Source organism: Poecilia reticulata, linkage group LG18 (genome assembly GCF_000633615.1).
Source record: "Poecilia reticulata strain Guanapo linkage group LG18, Guppy_female_1.0+MT, whole genome shotgun sequence".
Taxonomy (NCBI): domain Eukaryota; kingdom Metazoa; phylum Chordata; class Actinopteri; order Cyprinodontiformes; family Poeciliidae; genus Poecilia; species Poecilia reticulata.
Window position 1 is genome coordinate 9391134 of NC_024348.1, and position 26334 is coordinate 9417467.

Consider the following 26334-nt stretch of genomic DNA (forward strand, 5'->3'; position numbering starts at 1 on the left):
GTCCCATTTCTATTTTGGACATACCTGCTCAGCACATCATTGCACATACTTCTTGAACTAATCGAAGGTGCAAGGAAACTATGTTTTCTTAAACAATGCTCTGTTATATGTTCAAGTAGAGTTGCAATTAACATTTGCTCTAAATTTCCATTTCTTTCAATTTTCAGTGGTTTTCTCTTAGTTGGAAAGAGCCATGCATCTGTCCTAGTATCACCTGAGCTTTTAAAAACATTGACATTGTTTTAGAATGGGTAATTTAACATGCAAAAATCAAGGCTCCGTACACAAGTTATTGCAAAGTCGCACATGCCAACCATAGTTTGCACAAGAATATAATCTTCTGTGTGCCAGACTTGGATTTGCTGCAAGTGTTTCAAACTTTGTCTTAAAACTCAGACAACCAGAAGAACTGCATCAGCCAGCTGCTCCCCCCCTGCTTCTCTCATTGCAGCTGCAATAACTGATCTTGTCTGCAATCTTATAACAAGAATCTATGAAGCTAAGTGTCAAAAAAGGTTGAGATTGTTTTGTTTTTTTTTTGACATCTCAGCAGCAAAGCATAACACCAGGTTCAATCAATGTGGGTAACTGGGTATGCAGACAATCCCACTTTCCAATCTTGACTTATATCACAGGTGCAGTTTCTCTATTACTAGTGCAGTCACCACATTCTCCATGCTAAGAAATACTACATCGGGGAAGACATGCTTTGAGTCTCACTTACAGACTGTTGTCTTTCTGAAAGTCAAACTCAATCCAGAAGATAATGAAACACAGATTCATTTCATCATGAAAATGCCAACAGATGGAACGTTTACAGGAAACAAGTGCTGCACAGATAGTCTGCAGTATAAGGAGACAGAGCTTTTTGTGTCTGAATTAAAGTTTTAAAGTGCATTTTCTGTAAATACTATTTAAAATATTCAACATGAGTTGAAAAATATTAATGACCACAGTAAATGATTGCAGCACGGTATTTTTAATACCATAAATCATCATAATACTTTAAAATCACTGTAGGTTTCACATTTTATTTCAAACTACTCCCGTGCTTGTTTATCTTTATATAAAAGTAAATGCAATTTTACGCATAAGCTCAGAATATCTTGCCTCTGGCAACAATATATTCTCAAAAAGATTTTTTTTAACAAAGACTATTTTGATTAAAATAACCTTTTACTTTCATTTGAATAGCATTTTTCAGAGAAATATTTTGACTTTAGCCTTGGTGCTGAGCAACTACATAGATTAGTGTTGTTTTTTTTACTCTTTTGGAGCCTAAAGGTGTTCAATGTGGACTTGAAGTTGATGAACTGTTACATTTTAAATTCACAGATTTTATTTTATTTTTTTCCAGATTGAAACTCCCTACAAAAGAAAAAAATAAAATAAAAATACCCTTGAGCTCAAAGAAACTCATGTCACATGGTTGTTGTAAGGGGAAATGGAGGACACTCTGTGGAAGATCAACATTTCAACCATCTTTGATTACACGGAGCTCTACACCTGCTCAAACCGAGCACGAGCAATGCAATCCTATGGCTACAGGGGTTCACTTTCTCTGTGGGACACACTGCATGTTTCTGTATGTGTGTGTGATGCAGCTATAACCTACCAATGATATGGCAATGTACATCAGCACACTGATATAAATTGCTCTTCCTCCCTTCCTTTAAAAATCTAAGATGCGAAGCCTGCTGGCTTCACCGCTGTGGCTTTCTAAAGCACTTGCAGGGATTGAGTCGTCATCAACAAAATGTGTTACTCTACTCTCATGCTTTTCCTGGAATGACACGGGGAAATGCACACCGTAAAAAAACACCTCTAGTAGAAAAATATGATTATAATAGGTCCAGCTTTCAAATTCCTCCTCATAAGAAGGTCGCTCAAATGAATGTGTGAACAATCATATAGTAATCATAATTACACCATATTGAAAATAAAAGTATGTAAAGCTAGGTGAGATTTAATACAAACATTTTCACTCGAGGAAAGAACGACTCTCCAGGGCGGCCCCGTCTTTTAAATCGACATGCCTGAAATGTGTCAATTTGTCGATCACATTATGTGCGTTCAGACCGGTCTCACTGCATACACAGATAACTGATATAAGCGTTGCTTCTTAACTGCATGGTCAAGTCGGTAGCTCAAATAACGCCATGAAGAAGGAAAGAAACGGGGAGAAGCTGCACAAATATTTCACTGCTGGAGTCAAAAGATGCAGCGAAACATCGTTATGCATGAGCTACTGAAGCAACACTAAACCGCTTTGAACGAATGAAAACCCATGTACAGTTCTGAATGGAAAAGCAGTAAAAACATGCGATTAATCCAATGTTCACCTTGTTACATTACAAACTTAAAAGTCTGCTAAACTAAAACAATATACTTAAGATGAAGTTTTGCAGGGTTTTTGATTTTAGTTTCCTTGGCAAAATCCATCCCTTTTTTTCCCTAATTTTGAGGGGTTTACGTCAAATACAAGGTCAAAACAGCACAAAAATAAGTGTTATTCTACCAGCACTCTAAAGCATGAGAACTCGGCCATGCTGACTTAATTGACAAAATGGTGAGACAGATCTGTCCGGTGGGCGGGAAACGCTCTTTCAAATGTGGCCTTTGACTGAATTACTAGGTGTCAATACACCGCAGCCAAAAAAACACAGCTTGGCTGCACTGTTTCAATGTTAGAAACATTTCTGGCAAAGATAAGAGAAAACCGTTTCTTCCTAAAGCTCAGATTGATGACACATGCACTTCGATACCTGAACGCTACACACGGAGTATGCAGGTAAGCGAATGGACAAACCCGCCTCTTCACACAGGTCCGAATTCACGCACGGTGGGATTATGACAGTTATTAGAAGCAGAGTTTTCTCTGGGACTCAGATTCCATTCATTTATTTAAGGGGGAAAAAAAAGCCTTGATTGGAACCATTAGCCTGAAATAGGATCGAGACATCTTAGGTAAGAACTGCTCAGGTTCTGAACCAACAGCAAAAACACTGCATTTGAAATGAAGGAAAGTACTCTAGCTGAATTTATTTCTATTTAAATTTATGCAAATACTTTTTTTTCCCAGGCTTTAATCCCAAATATTTAAAGGCAAAGAGAGAAAACAATTTTCCCCCCTAAAACTTTATTTGCTGATGCCAACATTAAGTTGAAATTATCTGCTCAAACTGAAGCAAGGAATTAATATGCAACACAATTTCTAACTGTAATTTTTGGAAGCAGTCATTAACCAACCCACTCAGGTGAAAAAAACTCTTAAAGCTTTTATTACATGCAATATTTATAAAGGAGTCGGCCGATTAGTAGCACATTTCTAGTAGAGGACCCAGAGAAACCGTAAAGTGAGAATTCAAAGGTGTCGATGTGCATGTCAGGATAAAATGACAAAAAAGCTTACTGGGGGAAAACAAATGTGTTTTTGTGAAGCGGAGCAAAGATTTAGCTTTGCACATCTGGCAAATAAAACAATAATAAAAAAAAGATAATTTCTAGCATTTTATGAAAGTTTAAATTCTACTTTCATCTGCATCTGTTTTGGAGCAAAAGTAATTAAAATGGGTCGTTCAAAACCTGAACAACCCTAACACCTGCTTTTTTTTTTTTTAAGAGATTAATGTGAGACTTGATGTATTCTCGAGGCCAAAATTCAACAATCAGCAGGCCTTTGCCTTCTTGACAGATAAGAACATTACTATCAACTCTGCAAATCCAAATAATTTGGACCACAAAACCATAAAGGCTATAAGATAATAAAACATCTTCAAGCATCTGCTTGCTCAGTTCTTTTTAATTATGTGAGGTGCCAGAAATGGTGGGAGGTCAAATAAAGGTCCACAAGACTTTTCATGCAGAGTTGAGATGTACTTGACTGCCAACAACCTTCCGAAAAAAAAAAAAAAAAAACACTCCAGACTCTGGAGTTCTCCTGTGAAGCAACACCTGCACAAATAAGTAATACATGAGAGTGATTTGAAGCTTTCCCTGCATTCTCCTCTTAAAATTTATTTTTCAGAAGGTTGCAGAAACAAACTTGATGGGTTTACATTTGGACTCTTCAGTGGAAGATTTTAGCATACAGATTTTTTTCTTAGGATTTTAGCATAAGAAAAAAAGACTGGGTTTTTTTCCCCTGAAAAAAGAAAACAGTCAGTTCCTGGGACATTCATTAAGCTCTTTGAGAAGATAAAAAGATAGCATTTTTAATGACAGTCAAAACCTCAAATTTGCCACATGGTTCCTACACTGTTTACAAGCAAATATTATACTTTTATAGTTTTAGTCCATTTTAGTTTAAATTTGTAGAGCAAATAATAGTCACTACAAGTTCACTGTCAACAGCAGGCTTTGTCCTATAAAAGTTGTAAAAACCAAAGAATGCATCGATGGACAGATAGACGGTCAGGAATTGGACCATGGATGGATAGATGGATGGATGGATAAATCTCAAAAAGCGATAAACAATAAATTTCAATAGAGACAGTCTGTAAAAAGTCACCAAAAATAAGATGAAAAACTTTTAGAAGATATTTAATCTCTATGCGTTGCACAAAAAAACGTTAATATTTCATATGATGAGCTGGTGAAATCCTACAGTATGAAAGGAAGACATGATGCAACAAGTTGGAGTCTGAAGTTTGTTGACCTGAAATCAAAAGTGACTTTGGAGAGAGAAAAAAAAAAAGACATGTTTGCATCACAGAAAAAGTATAGATTTAAATTTTATAATATATATGTATTTTTTTATTCTTTGGTATTAAATGTAGAACATGATTAGAGTGCTAACACACAGTAGTTTTCTAAACATGCGATTTTATTGGGATACTTTGATCTGTTATTACGAAACGCGACATGGTTCAACAAGCGCTCAATAACATTTCATAATCTTCCTGTCCAGTGTTTTGGGACAGCTTTGAAGCTGTATGCTCTCTAGAAAAGTTCAGTGGGTTACAGTGAATAGCCTTCACTGTCCAATCCAAAACTGGAAACAACATGTCATGACCTGGCTTAATTTGAGCCAGATGAATCCTCCCTCTGTGAGAGGTTGTGAAATATGGCTGTTCATACTGGTTTCTTTCTCCACAATCAATAACTGGTTGGGTTTCCTTAAGACTTTCTACCAGTTGGCACTAAATGAGATAAGATTTTGACTGTGCTGCTTAATAATTTGGATTCATTGAAAATGTGTTCATGTGGATCCAAATAGCTAAGCACTGGAATGATTTGGATTTGAGACTAATTTGTGCTAAATGAGTTAAATAATGCCGTAACGTGCTTGAAGAATACATTTGTTTTGACTTGACGCATTATTTTTTTTTGGAATCATTTGGCTAGAATGATTCCAAAAAAATCATATGTTACATTATATAATGTTATATAATGTAACATATAACATTATGTTATATGTTACATTATGTAACATATAACATAATGTAATATGTTACATTATGTTATTAATGTAACATAATCATTATTAAGTTACATTAATAAGGGTGAAAAGTGGACTCCTCTGTCAGTTCTATATCCATTCATGTCTTTGCCAAGTTCAGCTTAATGGCCCTCATGTATGCTCGTAGCCACATACTGTACTTCAGCCTGCTTCTTGCATTGCAGCCTGGATTAATCCCACATCCTAACCTTTTCCCTCTCGCTGAGGAGAGAGCAATTTGCCGGATTCTGTCGCCACCGTGGGTGGCTCTCTACCCGATGACATGTCCTGCTGTGTGCCCTGCATTGGAGGCCAGATCGCTCCCCGAGGGGTGATCAAGATGCCAGAAAAAAAGCTCACTAACACCTGCCATGGAGAGCATTGTGCTGATTAAGGAAGAACTTTGACTCTCGGCCGGCGAGAGCAGAAGGAGAGGGGGAGTGTTCAGGGAAGACGACCGAGGGACGGAGGGAGCTCGCCGGCACTTTACAGTGAGGTCAGGGGCAACTGTCTTGTTATGCTGAAATGATGGGAAAAGTCATGACTTTCTGTTGTTTCATTCAAGCGTTTCTTTCTGCTTTCAAAAAAAAAAAAATTCTGTCAGTCGACGAAGATGAGGACTGGACGCAGTATGCATGAGCCTGGCTCTTGTTCACACTCTGTAAATTGGTCCGTAATCCCAGCGAGAACACGCTTCTGCTGCTTGTACATTCAGACAGTGTCTTTTATGTGCTTTCAAGGGGGTCTCCTCTGGATGATGTAGTTAATGAGCCCTTTAGGAAGCCCCTGTCATCATTATAAGGCCCCATGGGAATAAGCCGCCGCTCAGCCCCACCTTTTCTGTTGAGTCGGACAGTGGGGATAAAACCGCTGACGGTGCCGACTGAACACCTCTTGCTTTTTTTGGAAGGGGGGATGATCCTGTCAGCAGAGACCAAAGAGTGCCACTGGATACTGGCATCTATTACAATTTAAATTACAACATTGGTTCAAGGCTTTCCCATTTACTTGGCTTCAGTTTTTCCCTCGACATTCATTTGTTTTACTCAGGTTGCATGCAGATTGATATATGTCTTTCATAAGCACTTATCAGTGGTTCTGTTAATACAAAATAATTGAATTTGTTTGATTCTTTGAACACATTTGAAAGCGAAAACTAGTTAGCGCAATTTAAAAAGCCCATGGACTGAAAGTGAAAAACTTGCTGCACTTCAAAGACCATTTTGTAACCTCCTGCACTCTCCTGCTGGTAATTAACCCCTTCCTCGACTGATTTTTAACAATAGCAATTCCCCCTTTCTTTCACAGGATTACAATTACATCCTAATCACTGTTTGCTGCCATTTTCTGTGTTTGTGTAAGCTTCTAATCACCGTGTTCTGCTTTTCTTTTGCAGGGCTGCACGCTGGGTTTCATTAAGGCAAAGCACTCCCCTCCACCTCGAACCACTGAACAAAACGCACTCCAGGACGCCACCGGGAGATTGCAAGCAAGAACCGTTGATTGTAACTCATTAAGCTGAGGCAATTAAGTTCTGTGAGATAAGTTTAGCAAGATTTGGTGACATCTTCTTTTCTTTTTTCTCTCACATCACTGTCGTAAAATACGCCATTTAAAATCACAATTAGCTGTAATTACACTTTCGGTGCAAAGTGCTACGGCCTTCCTTATGAAAACTTTGCACAGTCAGCTTACAGACTTGGAGTCAAGTCCTGTTTGTTATTATTCAGCTATTGAAAGTGCAAAAAATGGTTTTGGTGGATAAGCCAAACACACAATTACGTTTGAAGTCAGGGACAAGTATCACGTCGAACCCAAAGACCCACACTGATTTGGAAGGAAGTCAAGATGCTCGTAAAATCAGCAATGAGTTGTAAAGGATTTCTGGTGGATGGCATGATGACTGAGCGTTCTTACAGACCTATCTATTGCTTCCAACATTGAACATACATGTTGTACATGTATATTCTCAAACAATTGTGTTTAAACAATCTCCTGGATTCAGCCAACCCACAATGCATTTCAGATCAAAGACAGTTAAATGCTTGTAATTCTACTTAAAGCATCTATGAGTGATCCTCTGTGTTAGATGAGCTTTACTCAATTGACAGTCTTCCTCAAATGACGAAAGTTAAGCTTAATAGAAAGTTTTGTCTCACCTTGTACCCGTTTGGTACATACGAGGACCAGCAACAGAAAAAGGATTAGACTTACTAAGAGCTGGCACTTCACAAACACTAATCTACATACCGTTACTGGAAGCTTTGTGGCTATAAAAGGTTTCAAAAATCCCAAACAGTGTTTATCCCATCAGAATTGATAAATATATATATGTATAGTATACAAAGTGGTTTTGACACATCTTTGATGCTAAAAATGGAAGTAATTGCTCTGTTTGTGTTTTGAAAAGTAGAATAAAGCTATTATAAAGGTACGTATTAATGTACTCTGCTTTAGGGTGCATTAATCCAGACTTCCAGATCAAAAATGTGAAGTTATCAAATACAGTTCAGATTTCATTAGAAGGAAATCTGCACAGAATTTTGCATAGAAAGTATTCATATTTAGTCTGTCAGACCATTTCTGTTCTTACTGGTCATCCAAATTGCTGCAATACAAAAGTTTAAATGAAGCATTCTCATGTTTGTAGTAATTAGGAATTTTCTTCTTTATATGGTGTGGTTTCTTAAAACCACACTAAGAAAGTCAACAAATCTTAAGTAAACCTTCATATTACAGAAGAGAGAAAATAACCAGACACTCCTCACCTGATTGTTTCTTTGGTCCCAAAGTGGTGCTTAACTGTTGTTGCCACCAAATGTATTGTGACCAAATTTTGTGTGATCAGTTGTTGCCGTTACTGTCGACCAAAAGGAAATAATAAAACATATTTTTTCTCGACAAAAAAAACCAAACAACCCTGAAAACATTTTAAGATATTTATTGTTTCGGGACGAAGGACACATTTGGCATCAGGTTATAATGACTTAAAAATGACTTTGTAATTCCTTTTCACGTGACTGACCATCTGACTTTCTTCTACTCTTAAAGCAATTGGGGCAGTTAAAAAAAGTTTCTAAACCATTTAGTTATATACATAAATGACCAATGCGTGAAATGAAACAAAGTCTTTTTAAATTAGACTCGGCTGTGATTGCGGAGCAAAGTGGAATGCATTTTATACCTCAGTAGTTTGAATTCTGCAGTTCTGGGCCACGGTCAGGGGGAGGTTGTGGGGCGAACATAATTACAAAAGCTAGTCAAGCCTAACAAAACAGCGCTTAGAGCCTGTACGACTAATGCTACTGAGTGACCCTTTTTTTGTCACTCCCATAATTCATGGCCTACCACAAATGGGCAGGAATTAGTTTATTGTAAACAGCAGGGATAGCTATAGGAGGGCAAAAACAGTGACGGGGACAAAGGCATTGTGCCTTAAATGAGAATGAGAACAGTTTTTAATCTGCTGCATTCTCTGTTTAAGTAAGCCTTGAGCATAAAACAGTCATCCATTAAAAAGGAAAAAGAACTGCGTTGGGAGAGAAGAGACACAGTGCAGCCATACTCCTACCGGAAACAATATACCATTTTAATAAATGCTGCTCCTTGTGGGAATGACTTCTGCTAAGGTGACATTCAACTTGAACAACTGCCACAACTTAAGTGATCTGTTTAATCCATGGCGTGCAGTTCTGATTGGCAAAGGTGATATTGGATGGATGTAATTTTAGATCGTCTAATACATTTACCGGCCTGATTTCCAAGATTAGAAAAGTGTTAAGGACTCCAGAAGGAATGCCTTTACCAGCTGGAAAGGTGAGGCTTATGACCATATCAACATGCAGGCGCTGACATGGGCTTGTTCAAACCACACACTCGTAGTCAATACAAAAACTTTAGCAAGAGCCAACAGATTTCAAATTGCAATATGATAACACTGCAGAAACCCTCACTACATTATTGAATTGAAGTATTAATGACTATCTTGGGCACATACCATCTGTCACTCGGAATCAATCTGTCACAGCCGCCCTATTACAGAGTATAAATGAACAGGAGCCAGAAAGGAGGAAGTGGAGGAATGCATAGTCCCTGCCTGACAGGCTTATCACTGCTTTAGATTAGATTTAGTATATAATGCCTGCCACCCTGTTCTAGCATCCACTCAAAGTTATTGTGAGATTTAAACAGACGAACTCAAAACGGGAATGAAGACGCCTTCGTTTGTCCTTGAATGTAACATCAGATGCACTGACAAATCTCAGTTAACCCAAACCAAAAAAAAAAAAAAAGCGGACATGCTGGATGCCTACTCAAAGTAAACGTCCAATCAGATTTGAATTGTACTGAGGGTCACTCAAATAAAACAAAGTTTTTTTATTTGGGAAAAAAAAGTGCCATTTGATTCAAGCTAATTCAACTCGATCTAAAAAAAAAAAAGACTTAATATCTTAATCTCTGTGCAGTTTATGTTTGTAGTAAAAAGAAATGCTGTATAGATTTTAGTTACAAGTTGTTGTGTCTAAATAATTTCGTCTCTCTTTCAGATAAAGCTTATGAATAACCATTCCTCTGGTTACCTACTAACAGTGCAAATGTAACTGTTTTTCTTTGTGTAATTTTGACTGAAAGATGTACATCATTATCACCCCTTATAATTGGAATATGATGGATGGGTGGGTGGATGGAAAGAGGTAAAATACACACACAAAAAAAAAATACTATCCTTGATTTAGTAAATATGATTTCCGTAGCAACAATTTAAGAAGGTCATCAATTAGTGTGTCCTTCTCAGCACTAGTTTAGTTAGCTTTTTGAAACCCATGCCCACAGTATGCAAACTGGAATAAAATAGGTTATTTGCATAATGTCTCAATATGTTTATAAGAAAAACTATTTTGTGAATAATATCAGTTACGGATAATTTTAGGCAAAACACGCTTATTTCCCAGGAGAAGTAACCTTGTAAGCTCCAGGCTAGTAGCTAGTTAATTTGTGTTAAGATAGCGCACATAAACAAGCTACTTTATGAATGAATAAGCTTATGCCTACAAATGTTTAACTTCGTGTTTAACATGAAGTTAAACTTGCAGGATATTGCAAAGTAGCTCATTTAAGCAGTAAAGTGATGTAGAGAGTTGGCAAATTTAAGCCCTTTGAATTTCCCTGGTGCAGAAAATGTGCTTTAAAAATAAAATTACCTTAAGACAAGGACAGAGACCCGATGATTGGATGACTGAAGTTTGGCATTATAATTAGCAACTTTCACTTCTCCTGAGTTTACAAAAGCTTTTTATAACTTTTAAATTTTTTTGTTCACATTTATATTTGTATTGATTTTCTTTCTGCTCATAACTTTTTATGAGCGAGATTTGTTTTAAAATTATTATTACGTAAAAACAAAAAGAGTAAACTGAATGCATTCAATTCCGGTGTGGCTCATTAAATCACAGCCTCTGTCATTACAATCAAATCAAATCAGTTTTATTTCAATATTTAAAGCAAAGTAACACAATTCCAAAGTTAATGTACTATATGCAATACAAAATCAAAGTAAATACTGTTAAGTTTACCAAGCACTTGCGGTGTGGTTTTGGGCTTCTCACAGAACAAAGAAAATAATCAGAAACCAAAAAAGGTAGACAGTAAAACAACACTCATTTTGATCAATAAGACACTCCCCAAACATCGGTTCGCTCACAGAGCTAACTGTTGAAAATAAAAATGCCTTTCAGCTTATGAATCATACCAACATTTGTCTCGCCATTTCATTTCTAACTTCTGTATATTTTCCCCCCGTTTTAGTATAATCATACTTTCGTCACTATTCATTTAGATTTACAACAGCTAAACCTGTTTCCTTTACTTCCTCTTCAGGCCTAAAAATCTCCATGGGTGAGGCCGTTGACGTCTGACCACATTTGTTATCTAAATGTTACAAATAACTGTAATTTACTATGCCACAGCACTGACCTTATTAGGCTGGATACAATGGCACTGCCACATTTTTGGACTTCCTTTGGGCCAACGTCGAGCCTTTGATGATATATAATGCCACTTGGCAGGCAAGTTAATTATAAGCTGGCCCCCAACCCTCATCATCGGAGGAGCCCAACATGTCAGAGCAACGCACAGTGGTTCTGTGTGTGTGTGTGTGTGTGTGTGTGCGTGCGTGTGTGTGTGTGTGTGTGTGTGTGTGTGCGTGTGCGTGTGTGTGTGTCTGCAGCGTAGGCAAAGCACTGTTATCCAAACTGTCAGAGTCACTTTCAAAAGACTTGGTGAGACACAATCAGTGTTCACATCTTTTATGCACACACATTTAAAAGAAGAGTACGCGCTGTACACACTGCTGCAGATGCTACCACGCAATTGCTGTGAAAAGGCAAATAGTGACAGGATGCCACATATAGTACACCACCTCACTGGCAGAATGTGCCTCCGCAAGACATTACACGAAATGTCCACATATACACTGTACTCTATTATAAGAACTTGATTACTCTGCCACACTGACCCAATCTGTAAAATTGTCTTACACGTCTACTTCACCTATATTTGAGACCACTGATTTACAGACAATGTTAAAAAACAAAAAGAAAAGAAAAAAGATCATATTTTGTTCCACTATCTGGCATTAAATCATTCAAAACCTTCTTATTTTCAGGTGATGGAATTACCTAAATTATTTCCAATAATAATTTTTATTGTATTTACCGTTTCAAATGCAAAAGCTTGCTTGCATCAAAATGACTTAATCTTTCAGCAATTTGGAAACAAACTGGTAATTATTTCATGGCTTTATAAAGTTTTCACAGATTAAATCACAACTTTTTCCTGACCTGGAAATTTACAGTGATTCTGAATTCATGAGTGGATTTCCCTTTATTTATTTGCAGGTTGAAAAAAAAAAATCACTTTCACAGAGGAGGCAAGTTTTGAGCGTGATTAAAATAAAGGAAGAAAGTACATGATTAGACTGCAAGTCTGGGAAGTGTGATACAGAAGTAGGATTCATCCTATGAAGTGCTTTTGGAATAACACTTATTTTTAAGCTGTTTTCACATGTTATGTTTGATGCAAACCCTTCAAAACCAGAAAAAGTTTGGAAACTGACCTGTATTATCATGACAAGTTTGAAGGATGAGTCATTATGGAGAACGTATTACCGTTTTTTTTTTCTACATTTCTTTGGTGCATTTTTCTGATTAAATAAAAATGATCATAACTGTCAGTTCCAGCTCCACATTTATTCCTTTGTGCCCATCATAGCAGCAGTTTCTCATCCGTTCCAACAACTTGCAAATCATTTAGGGCCTGCATCAATTGCTTCCATATAATTATCTGCTAGTTAAAACATTATCATTTGCTCATATCACGTCAGTCAAAATTAACTATACGAACGAATACTGAATAGTCATTCCTCCTAGACTAATAGTCTTCATTTCATTGCTTGTCATTATGAATAAACTGGTTCTCAAAGTCCTTGTCTGCCAACTGTACTCATTTTCTTGCCATTATGTTTTCTGAAAATGTCTCCCAGACTAAAGAATTTCTTCCAGACGACCCTCAGCTTACAGTCGTGCATACCTTTACCCAAAGGGTTTTCATTGGGTTTGTTCTAAACAAGTCTTCACTTTGTTTTTGCTAAAGGTTGTGAACGGATCAGAATTGCAAAGAGAATCTGCAGTAAAAATGTTAAGGACGGTATTGTGTGCGTCTGATGCCCATTGACCTCACTTACTGCAACAGAAGATTTCAAATGGTTTTGCATAGTGATGTCTTTGAGCATGTTCAGGTGGTGTCACCAAGATCTCACTTCCTTGGATTAGAAAACATTTCCATGGTGAACAGTCATAATGTAAATGTTATAAAGCCATTTGACTATCTACATAAATGTGATATCGGGACTTTTTCATTTCAATCTTATTGATACGAACACTTCATAATAAGTTCACAATAAGTCATGAACACTGACCTTAGCTGAGCCCTTTGAACTCTACAGGTTTAGAAGTTATTCCGACTTCTTTTGTCACCTCCTGTACGAATTGTTAAGGTGTACTTGGAGTAATTTTGGTAGACAAAATAGCACCAACATCTTGAGGTTCACTGGAAAAACAAACTGTTAAAATTGGCTTTCTAACCGTTTCTGGACTGAGCACTTTGTGACAGATGTTTTTTGGGTTTTTTTTTATTTTTTTATCCTTTATGTTGTCAGACAGGTTAAGTGATGTCATCAGGTTGTCTGTGTTTAATGTTTAAAACTGATGTGAGAATACAGACAGAAAATGAAACAGGAAGAAAATCTCTGGCTGGGTAAGTATTTTATCACTGTATTGTGCAACATGTTTTAACATAATGCATCAAATCAACCAGTATCAGTCCACTTTGACTTTGAAGAATATTTGGTTCATAGCCACTGTTAATTTTTTGCCAACATAGCTAGAAATAATTATATAATTGCATTGATTAGATGAAGTTATGTATTTTGGAAAAAGCTAGTGGAAACAAAACTGTTTAAAAAAAAAACCCACAAAGCAGATTTCCAATGTAAAAACAACAATTTGATCCAGTAAACTAACTGGAGTGTCTAGTTGGTTTAAGTCACTCCCTGTGTTTATGTTGCCCTAGCCAACTTCAATTTAAAGCTAACACTGTGTTTATGTCCCCAGAATTACAACTAATCTCCCTATCAAACAGACAAGATTTACAGCAGCTTACAGCAAGAGAATCCAGTTTGGCTGTGCCTGTAACAACCCGAGCCATCTCCCTCTTGTCTTCCATCAATCTGACAGTCGACATCGCTTCAATAAACCTGGCCCCGTCTAGACTCACTCTTGCAGATTTAATTCAAACAGCTGTTCAATCCTTACTCTTGACGCCCAGAGCTCTTCCGCTGAGGAATAGGAAGCAGAGTTGGGGAGGGCAGTTTAGGCTGAGGAGAGAAGGGGGGTCGTGCATATATATGGGGGAATGCTTTTGGAAGCATTGGGAGAAAGTGACCTCAAGGGATATAAGGCTCTCAACCTCTAGTTAGTGACACATTTAGTACTGTTTTGTTTCTCGCTGTTGTACAAAGGTCTGTGGCCTGAACAGCTGTTGCATGTGTTTTATGGACAACCAAAAGACGAAGGGAAGTCAGAGAAAGTGTTGGGGGAGAATGGAAATTTGAGTTTGTGCAACACAGGATAAAAATGTGTTACCAATTACCCATGTTGTTTTTTATATACATATATATTTTTTAGGCTCAATTGGTCTTTAATGTACAGTAAATATAAATGAAAATTGGTGGATAGGAAAGAGGAAAACATGCAATAAGACTGGCAAGCTAACCTGGGACGATTGAGCCGAGGACTACAGCCTCTGGACTATTCCAATTAGGCAACCCCAGCACCCATGTACACGTGTCTTATGAATTGAAATGGGTCAACATTACAAAAGTTGTCAACAGCTGTTTGAATCAAGTAGCCATTAAAACATTACAAATGTATTGTAATCTCAGGATTCACAGTGAACAAACAGAAAACATGGAAAATTTAAAATCTTTGAAGTGAAGCGAACATTGTGACAACATTAGAAGAAACGAAAACGTATCGCAGTGTTGCAACGCACAAACAGCAGTTATAACCAAATGTGTTATTCTTTAAAGCTGAACTTTTGACAGAAATAGGCGATTGATCATCAGAAACCCTCTTAAAAACATTAGTGTTGACTTGACATTGCTCAAGATGAACCTGTTCTAGAATGTTTTTTTTGTTAAGTTTTCAAGTCTTTAACTTTGCTGCTTATTTCAACCAAGTCTGATTTTGTACTATTTTATTGGTATAAAATGGCCCCAAAGGACAATGTTCTCACTCTGGGGTGAGATAAATACAGCCAATCTCCATATTGACAAATTTTGATGCCATTGATGCATCATCTAGTTAAATATTTAAGCACAATTATCTAAATTGCTGTGACTATTTTTGTTGCCCAATATAAACATTTAAAAATATCTCCCTTTCTTAAAGTTTTTTTAAACACATCAGACTACTTTTTTTCCCCTATCCTCTCTGACAACTCTGAAAGCCCCCCTGTGGTCTCAGCATCCCTTGATTGGGAATTTCTGCTGTGTCAGTTCATCACTGAGTAAAGGCTCCATGTGGACATGTGTGTGTTGTGCCTCATCTACCATCTTGCCTCAGCGATGACCATGCTCCACAGTGGGTGGCAGGCGTGTTTTGTGTGCGACCGTGCGAGTGTGTCCTCCTCATTCCAACAGGCAGGGCCCGTGGCTCACGAAGCAGATTGCCTGGCTGCTAAAGAGGTGCGAGGCCTGTGGTGCTCCCCCACCCACCTAGCGGAGCTCCACAGATGCCCAGGTACAGTAGGCGCTCTTGTGTGCATAAGCCTATTGCCAGTAGATGCGATGGGTGGAAGGAGAAGTGACAAGCATGGCCACATGCTGCTCTCCAAGCTGTCCTGCAGTTCTGCTCCCTTTGCCTCTTTTCTTTCGTTTCCTCCTTTCTCACTGTCACTTTAATACACAGTTGGTCTGTCTTCACCCAAAACTAGACTGATACATTTGTTGTGGAGGGCAGAGAAGAGCCAGGCATATTGGAGATTGTAAAAATCAAGAGAGAGAAGTCTTGTTTCAAAATCCTGCCGCAAGCTCCCGCTTTTGTATGGCAGTAAGCAGACGTTTGGGTGCCGAATGTCAGAAGATACTTATAGAGAGGATATTTTACAGGACAAAGAGTCATGGAAGGAGTTTATTAATGTGTTAGGTTACTACTGTGACATTTCAGTTTAGATTTGTCCCATGTTAAAGTATTCTGAAAATTATTTCTGGTTTTATTTAGTGTTTTTAGTTATCCTTCTTTGCGTAAGATAACTAACCCTGTGTTTATGTCCCCAAAAATAAAAATATTTGGCTACAGGGTTAAATGTTTTGGTCAAGAATTTTAGGTCAGAAATATCACTAAATTCATATGTGGTCACAATATATCCTTATATGATGGCAAGGGATCAAGAGTTTGAAATATGTTTGGTTTGTTTGCTGGTGGGATTTTTTTTTCCCAGCAGTCTTTTCTTACTAACCACGTATGTAACAGGGCATTTTTATTTTGCTTTGTGATTGAACTAAGCCAAAACCCTGAAAAAGCAAAATATAAAACGCAAGCCGTTGTGTTCTTTGGTAATGCTGGAAAATATTTTTTTTTGTTTTTTAAAGCATTGTAATAAATCCTTCTTTCATTTCAGTTACACGATCTCGCAATGAAAACATTGCACCTTTTTACTGATGAGTGAGCATTACAGATTCATAAGTGTCTCTTCCCATCCTCCTCACTGCTGGCATAGAGAGGTCAATGGGTCCTTGTCCAGTCTTGTTTGTTACAAAGTTCGGCTATTTTAAACTTTCTGATTGTGAAAGATTGTCACATAAACCTTCTGCCACCCTGAAAATAAGTTGTTGTTTTTTTTTTTTTGCTTTTCTGTAGTGGAATATTGGCCTATTCCTTTTTTATTTTTTGCATAATAGGTCACTTTGGCACATTGCAAGGTTCGGAGCATGAACATTGCATGATTTTAATCTCATAGCTCTCTTTTATGTTGCTATCTCTAAACTTGAACATAGGCTAACTCAGTGGACACTCAGAGGCTGCAAGGATTTGACTTTTGCAATATAAAAAAGCACAAAAAAAAAGTAACAAAGGGAAATGCATCACCAGAAGGTCTTATGCTGACTGCAAGTTTAACCCTCTCTATCTCTATCTCCCTGTTTGATGGAGAGACAATAAATAAAGTGGAGAGTGAGAACACTAATGGAACACTTAATTTGCTCAATGAGATAATTGAATCTAACAAAAAAAAAAGTGTGATCCATATCAACCTTGTCACTGTGAAAAAGAGGGAACGGTACAAAATGATGTTGTCCTCTTCAAATGGACATGTGAGGATGGGTAGTTGCCCAATTCAGGAAACAGACAGCTGAGCTAAAATTGTCTCGGACAAGTATACAAAAGGATGCGCTCACACACGCTGGGATCAGGTATGGAAATGCCCGGCACACTTTGCACCCCCTTGACCTCTCTGGAGGCACTTAAAAGGCTTGAAGACAATCTCCCCCGCCTACTTTCTGTACCTCCTACCCTCCCCTCTCTCCTGCTTCCCATTCTCTCCTCCTCCCACCTTCTGTCCTATCTTTGGCCTCTGTCCAGACAACCAATCATATTGATGGCTTTGTTTACAACTCTCTCAACTTCTTTTCCTCTACCAACGCATAATTTGCTCCTTCAGAGTGGGTAACATCCAGGAATCAGAGGCCGACGAGCCTAAAAAGATGTTCTGGGAGATCGCCAGAACTGCTACGTCAAACTGGAACCAACTTTACACCAACACTTATACGGGAAGGGTAAACTATGATTAGATGGTGCTGGTTTTTACATTGCAAATACATATACTACAAATACTGAGTGTGAATTATATATTTTTAGCTTTTGACAAATGATAGGCATTAGCCAGGCAGCAGAAAAGTCTGGCTGTGATATAATGTTTAGCTTTGCAGGTGAAAAGTTACATGAGAAGCAATAAAACATTTGAGGTAGCTTTAATGCAAAATGGAAATGTCTTATGTAAAGAAAAAATAAGTAAAATTTTTTTGACCCTTTAGTCAGAATGTAATTATTTTTCAAGTGCTCTATAGCTTTAAAAACCAAAATGTTTCATGCAGAATTCAAGTGGTAAATTAATTAAATACTTGCTTTTTTCGACAAGGACTTTATATGAATGTGTTTAATACACTTAGATAACACTTTACTGTGTAAATGCAAAAGTATATTTACTTTAACCTGATGCTCTGGACCCATCTTGTCTCTGTGTGGTATGTTGTTTCTCATTGGAAATCAAAGTTGGTTGTGAAATGTATAAACAACAATTTGACCCACATGCCATCAATATTGTGGTACTGCTTGTTAATTTAATTTGCAGTGTCTTCCTCATTAGAACAGCATTTGAAACATTTTGGTCAATCAGAAAGCATTTTAAATTAAACTCTGGTGCCTTGTTCCAGTGTGAAAATCATGAAACTTTCCTTTTCTAAGCCAAAATTCTCAGCTGACAACGCAGAAGAATTTAACACATTACAAGCCTTTTTCACTTGTTTCTGATGCTTTACATAAAGCTTTTCTCCCCACCATTTAAGTCTGCTAATGTAGCCAGTTGATAGTTGTCATCGTTAAAGATATTGTACTTCTTATTGTGTGGTTATCCGCCCACATGTGCAACATTTCTTTTTCTTCTTGTGGATGTATTTTTGCACAGTAGACAGACCATAATCCCTTCTTCTAGTGTAGTTGTCTCAGTTTTAGATGCTACAAAAGCAAATGCTCCTGAAAAAATATCTTACAATTCTGAAGAACGCCTAAATACTCTCAAATGTGCTCCATTAGGCCTGTGTGCATATTAGTGCTAAACATATGCACTGCATAAAACATAAACCATGAAAGACAGCCTATTGACTATTAATGGAAAGATATATTTTTTCTGTGATCGCAAGCATACTCTTCAATTGGGGCAATAAAAGGAGAAATTATAAAATAAACCCATTTCTCTGATAGAGGTTCATTTGGGATTAACACTTCCTTTATGAGGGCGAATATGCAAATGGAACACTAATGAACTTAAAGTATTCTCTTTGTGAGAACTGATTAACCAAGGGGCTCCTCTGCTGCACATTTACATTTTTCTCAAGTCAAGTCAGGGTTCTCCAGTTACAAATTACAGCGCTTTTCCAGGCCAATTACATTAAACAAGTGCACCATTATCCAGTCCTGAACATCTCACATGTATATTTGCCCCCTTCATTTTCTCAAGAGTGCTTCAAGCCAAGAGCTTCTCCTGAGAATGGGGGACAAGAGGAAACAGGGGAAGTCAGGGGAGAGAGGCTGGCAGGAAACCGATTCAGAAGAGGAAGTGGAGCAGATAGAAAGCCCAACTGAGGTGAAATACAGATGTACTCAAAATAAAAAAATCATTTTGGTGAAATAAGTATATTTACACATAAATAAGTTTTATCAAGTTAGGGTAAAGCAGAGTTTCTGCACATCAGTTTTTTTTGTTTTTTTTTTTAGAAAGTTTGCTTCAAAGTTGATGAGCATGGGAACTAAAGCCTCTTCTCCACTGTTGAGTCGTACTCTAGCCAGGTTATGTGTGTCTTTATTAGCAGTGTGTTCCTCAGTATTGTGGTGAAAAACATAGTCAGGAACTTGGCAACTTAAACACACAGGAACTGTGGTCGATGCTCTGATTATTTCATTATCAGCAACTGAGCAGCTGTGTCATTGCAGATGCAATAAATGTGTTCTTGAGGTGATGCTAAATGTAAAATTGTATATCAGTATACATATATTTTAATGCTCAACATATACTCAAAACATTTAAAGAAAAGTTGATTATATGAGTCGAGTAATATTATATGCATTGGTATTTGGTTGTGTAATTTAAAATGTTTGCTTACAGTCACGATGCAGTGATCAACAAATCTGACCGAATAAATTGTTAATAATTTAATAAATTTGTCTTGTCAATGTTCGTTGCCAAAAACTTTAGATCAGATGTGGGCTTATAAGCAATTGCTTAATGTTCATCTAACCAGATTAGGCTTCTTAAGAAGAGCCTTGCAGATTTCATGCCATGTGATTTTTTTTCAGGGCTTTTGGAAAATGACCCAAGACAATAATTTACTTTTCACCTGTTTCTCAGAGGACATTTTTCCAAAAACCTGTAAGCAACCAGAAATGAGCAGAGTTGAGCAGAATTGCAAACATGCCCTTTGGAAGGACTCTTCTTAGCCTCATATTTTTCAACATGACTGTTAGATGTTATGGTCTGAGACTATTTGAATGAGGAAGGCCAGTCACGTTGGATTGAAGTGCTACAACTTGATGTGCCAACAGTCACCAATTCTGCCTATTTCTGTTCCCTGAGGAACAATAAGGTAGCGTGACAGCACCGTGGCCTCCCCACAGAATAGCCTGTAGGATTAGATTGCTTTTTGTTCTCTGCTCATGCATGAGGCAAGCAAAGGGCATGAATTGCATATTATTTCCAGAATCCCATAGGATACAGTCTGAGGTGAGAAGCCTCATTCTATATTTCCATCTAAAACAATGTATCTAAACTGACATGAGGAATTGCTGGGATTTAAGAACACGAACTACGCCCTCTTTTTGCAAAACAATAATAAAGCAAAAATCCAATATCACAACAAAGAGAACTCCTATTGGAGAGACAAATGTTCAGAGGCCATCTCCAGCTAGCTTTCCAACTGTTCTATTCATTACCTTTCCCTCTCTCACTTATTCTACTCAGCTGCAGCCACCGTTTCCTCTCCTCTTGGCATGAAATAGACACTCCGGGAAGTACATTTTGTGCCGGCTCTCTTCCTGCTGCTACAGCTGATTTCACAAATGATGGTGAAATGGCCAGGAGAGTGAAGGGGTAAATGGAAAAAGATGGCTGTTGCATGCTACAACTGTATTCCCCGCGTTCTCCTTTGTCATAGATAACAGGGGATGATTAGAAACAGCAGATGGGAGGGCAAACATTAACCTCCACTAGGGCCATGGTAAATTTAGTTTGAAGACTCCCACTGCATGAACTCAATTCGAAGGTCACAAAATATTCGAGCACATTTCCCTGAATTTCATCTTATTTGATGTAAAGCTGTTTGGCGCAACATTACTGTCAGGAAATAATAGGACTGCTATTTCAGATGGGTATTTTATCTTTTTTGGGTGCATGTTTTTTTTTTTATAAGAGCATTGCCTTTTCCATGTAATCTGTTTGCAGGATCAGATTTTCCCAGCAGCTTTAGTTCAGGCTTACATGTTATTGACAGAAGATGAGCTAATTTTTCAATAACATTCCACACATGTCCTTGTCAACTCTTAGTGTCTGTTCATTTTCCACACTTGCATATTGGTGAAGGTGTATCATAATAAAATAACCTAGCCAGCCCATCTACTTTAAGTCTGAGATCTTGAAAGATTTGTCCAAAATTTAGGCTTTTTAAGATGTAACCTGTCAGTCAGTAATGGTAGTTCATGAATAACTTAATATTCTTGTGTAATGGCCAACCACTAGATCCCACTTCAGAAACCAGACTGGTCCAGCTTGGGTATTAGAGTGGTCAAGGTGGTTAAGATTTGTACCTTCACGAAAATCAGGTGAATTTTTTTACCATGTATGCAAAATCAGGCCCTGGTGGCATCTGTTTTCAAGACATTAAGTGTTCACTCCATTGGCTTTAACTTTCATTCTAGTTAAATTATTTGAAAAAACATAGTCAGTGCAAAATTTTGGTGAAAAAATGTGTGTAAAATGCACCACTGCATGGACGTTTCGCTGAAAAGCAATCTTTTAATATCTATTTACATATATTTATGATTAAGCAAATGGGTAGAACAAGCCTGTGTTTCAACATCTTTGGGAAAAATGTGAACTGGACTTAAAAGTGAAGCTCAATATTTCTATATGTGCTTTGGACTAAATTCTGTAAGGAAGTTCAGTGCTTGAATTGTACATGACATCCAAAAATCTGTGACAAATTGCCTTTAAATCTAACACTAAGCATATTTCCACTAGCACAGTAGACGTTATCTCTCCCCGAGGATCTACACACACACGAATGCATGCTCATCTGTATTGTTGAGACTGATGATTTTCTTCTCGACAATGCCCCTTTGACTCCGTTTGGAGTTAAGGGCATTGTAGTGGGCAATTGTGGCATTTTCACTTTCATGTCTCCAACTTTTTAACAGAAACATCCATTTCATATTAGCTGCTTGGTCCACATTTTTCTGTATTAACCTCTACTGCTGCTTGTATCTCCCTGTTAGTTTAAGCCTATGTTCTTGGGCTGTAGTTTTATATTGGTTGTGCATTCGCATTTTATTTTTTATTGATGTACGCACAAACAAAAAACAAAAAACAATCCTCGTTTGATACAACACCTGCGTCTGATTTGCTTGTGTTGACAGGAAAGAAATTGATCAATCATATTAGAGTGCGGTATGCCCGAGTAACATTCTTTTGATGAAACAACAAACAAGAAGCTGAAGCTACAAAGACTAATTAGTGGGATTTATCCATGTATCTGAAGAACAATTTAATAAGAATAATCCATCTCTAACAGTGCCACAAAATTAAACCTGTGTTTTTGATTTCCAGTCATTGTACTGTTTCTGTTAAAAAAGACCAGTAAAAACAATGTTTATTTTTTTTAATGCGACATTCGTAGGAATTTTCTCAGTCTAGTCTGCAGGTAAATAAACGTGACTTGACATGAGGCTTTTGATTTTGACAACCACAGAAATATCAAATAACTGCTCCTAAGCTCAACCCACAGATTCAGAAACAAATTACATTTTTTCCAGTCATTTTTAATGAATTTCTATCTTCAGCAGGATATTCTAAAAATCTGCTGAATTAATGCGAGTGGCATGTACTCAACATAGATATAATTTTAAAAAGTCCAAACTTTCCAGTCCAAATACTTTTTTTTACATTCATCTGTTTTTTGTTTTCAGTAATTGTGTCACCATAAATTCTGCAATGAACACATATTCCTTATTAAGGGATCTTTTGCTTAAATGAAAACCTGGCTAAAAAAAAATGTGGGTGTTATACAGACCTTGACGCTGCCTTCCTGAGTTCGACTCCCTTCCTCGGTTCCTCTGCCGCATGTCTTTCCCTTTTTCTTTCCCCCATTCTAACACAAAAAATATGTTTAATTAGAATATTATTTAGAATATTTACTTTGTAAGAAAGTGTGCCTGGCAGGGGTAAAGTGTGCAGAGGTGTCATTCTTCAACGTGGCCCTCACAGGTTCAAGTCCCAGCCCGATGACCTTTGCTGCATATTTTTCCCTGTCTTATAACCCACTGTCCTGTCTGAGAACCGTTAAATAAAGGCTGCTACAGCTGAAAAATCTGTAGCTTCTTCAATAAAATATGTGGTTGTTTTTAAGTTATTTACACATTTTATCGAGGGGTGCCGTTTTGTGGAGGGTTTTCATAATCGTTTTGACTATACACAAATAAAGTTTATAGATAAAATAATTTCATATATCTTAACAAAAATAATATATCATTAAAAATATTATAATAATATATAATAGATTATTATATAATAATAATAATAATAATAATAATAATAATAATAATAATAATAATAATAAACTGATACAATATAACTCATACAATTGTTCTAAAACTGCTTTTTACATTTCTGTTTAAAAACCTTAGAGAACTGAAACTGATGTCTTCAGCTGAAATTATAAATACTGTTTATGATTCAGTTTATAAACATTTCAGATCTTTGCTTCAAATCCTACTTGGAATGCCATGTATGACTCCCATTCGTCGAAAAATTTCAGTCAGTGCTGCTGAGACCGGCCAAAAACACAAATTGTTGTTTAGAAAAGTGATGAGAAACGAGAATGATGATTTTACATAATCTGTTTGCAGGGTTAGCAGCATAACATAAAAGGAAATTTGTTAACATGTCCAATTGCACAAAGACTCAATTCACAGTTCAATAATGGGACAATAAAACAACTAGAGTAGGAGATGTCGTGGCTGACATAATGAAGTGGCATCAAGCTGGCATTAAGTCTGTGGAAAACCTTTTTGTGGAACCTGTAATGAACTGGTTCTAGGACAAGTCTTAGTTTCACAAGAAAAAAAAATTAAATATGGTTTATTGTAAATCGGTTTAAATTAAAGAAAACACAAAGAAATAACATCTAGTCGGTTTGACATTGATCATTTTTCCACTGCAAATATTGCTACAGGAAAGAGCACTTTATTCACTGCGTACAGGAATGAAAGAAGTGCATACCTTTCCAGTAAGGCAGCGCGTGTGGTCAATGTCCCCAGAGTGAAAGAAGACAAAGCAGCACTGCACTGTACATTATTTGCTGAATCAATACATACCAGGTTAGGTGAAATATCAACCCTCAAGAGATGTGTGGCAGAGAATACAAAATTACAAATATACAACTTTTATCTAGTTGCTGCTGCTGCTGTGTGAATAAATTGAAATTATGCTAAAACTTGAGTCATCATACTAAATATTTTTAATGATCTTATAATTTCGAACTAATAGGCTGAGTTGACGCTTCATGTGGTAAATAATGGGTAGCTAATGTTTCCTTAAGATTTTCACTGCTAAATAACTTAATAGCTTAATATCAAGGCTGTTACATAGTAAGAGAAGACAGTCAAATCTCTCCCAGAATAACAATAAACCAAGAGAGAGTTGGATCCAAAATGTCAAAATCTGTTCAAGTCAGAAGGATCTTAATAACGTGCAATTCTCCTCAAAATTATGGCATATGGAGCTATTAAATAACTCCGCATGAACGGGAGATGTGCCTCACAAGCATATTTCAGAGCAAATTGTTTGCTAAGGCTGATTAATTTATGGGGTACTTAGCCTGTTGGGTCCCTTATAGTGTGGTGGGAAACTCAGTAAATCTAAAGGCTTTACTCTTGTCCAGAGGAAAATAATTATTAACTTAAAAACAGCCTTTACTGTGCGCAGTTTAATTAAGCACCTCTGAGAGTTATAATCAACTCCAAAAGAGACACCACGGTGACTAAGCATAAATCTGTATCTGCGGAGCTGACGGTAGAACCAATCTATTGCTTTGGCATGGTTGTAAATAAGTATGCTTTAACGCAAACGAGTGTCTTTGTGCGAGTGCTTATGCAAGTATTCAAAAAGAGAAAATCTTTTAGTGGCTTAAAAAAAAAACTTTTTTCTGATAGTCCTTTATTTCTTTGCTTTCTTACACATACAATGTTTATGGATAACTAAAGGTTGTCCTTATCAAGGCCACTGTCAGTATTGCAAACTCCGACTAAGCTCAACCACAGATGTTGCTGGTGTAGTGTGTGAGATTTTATGTCACCAGGCTGTTGCTTGAAAAATCTTCCAGTGTTGCTAAACTCAACCAATTAATATAAATAGACAAATGTGCCAAAACTCCTCTATAGTGATGCAACAGACTCAATACCAGTTACCAAAAACCTGATGGTAGTTGTTGCCATCAGGGTGGCACAATTAGTAGAACTGGGGGACAATTAGTTTTTCACAGAATGTTTCTCAGTTTAATTTATTTTAAAATGCTTTTGAGCTGAAACAATTAAGTGTAATAAGCAAGCAAGAGTGAGGGAACAAACCCCTTTTAATGGAACTGTACATGATAAATTAATAAAGCCGTGAACGTCTTCGGTGAGCCATTAACAAACATTATAGCCATTTTCTTAACCAGGGTAATGTATTTTGGTACTGGAAAATCTCTTGTTGCAAAAAATATCCATCACTTTCAAGAAGGACAGAAAAGAGAGACTGCAGAGCCAGGTTGGGATTTTGTTAAATGCTTCCTGGTAAATAACTCAAATATGTATTAGAGATGGTAAATCTTTATCCAGTCACTACTCAACATTTCTGATCAAATCATCTCTTACTTACATTGTTTCTATTGTGTAACTGTAAAATTAATCTTAAATTTCTACAATTATTAAAAATAAACTCTGGTGTTTATGTTCAGTTGACGTAAATGGATGGCATTAGATTTTTTTTTACATGCATTCCAAAGTTTAGTCAATCAGTATTATTACTTTGCTAATATTTGACATAGATGTTTTATTCATTGTGGTATCTAAAGAGTTACATACCTTAAGCTGAACAGCAATTTCCTCATTTGACAGCTAAACTTATGTAGGTTTTCGGGAGGAAATGCAAAATAGAAAGTGGCAGCTACCCGAATTAGGTTTCATTTGCCTCGATTAGTCTGTGGAGTTCAAAGTTTGTTGAGCCAGCTTAGCTTGCAAAATATTCTGAAAGAC

General features: G+C 37.0%; 1 long non-coding RNA gene across 3 annotated transcripts in view; it reads right to left on the reverse strand.

The window, feature by feature from the left end:
- LOC103480506 (uncharacterized) overlaps nt 1-26334 on the reverse strand; it is a 96138-nt gene that overhangs the window by 61741 nt on the left and 8063 nt on the right. For all 3 annotated transcript variants that reach the window (XR_001777574.1, XR_001777573.1, XR_001777572.1), the window contains exon 3: nt 23112-23189. This is a non-coding gene — a long non-coding RNA (uncharacterized LOC103480506). The remainder of the gene's footprint in view (nt 1-23111; nt 23190-26334) is intronic.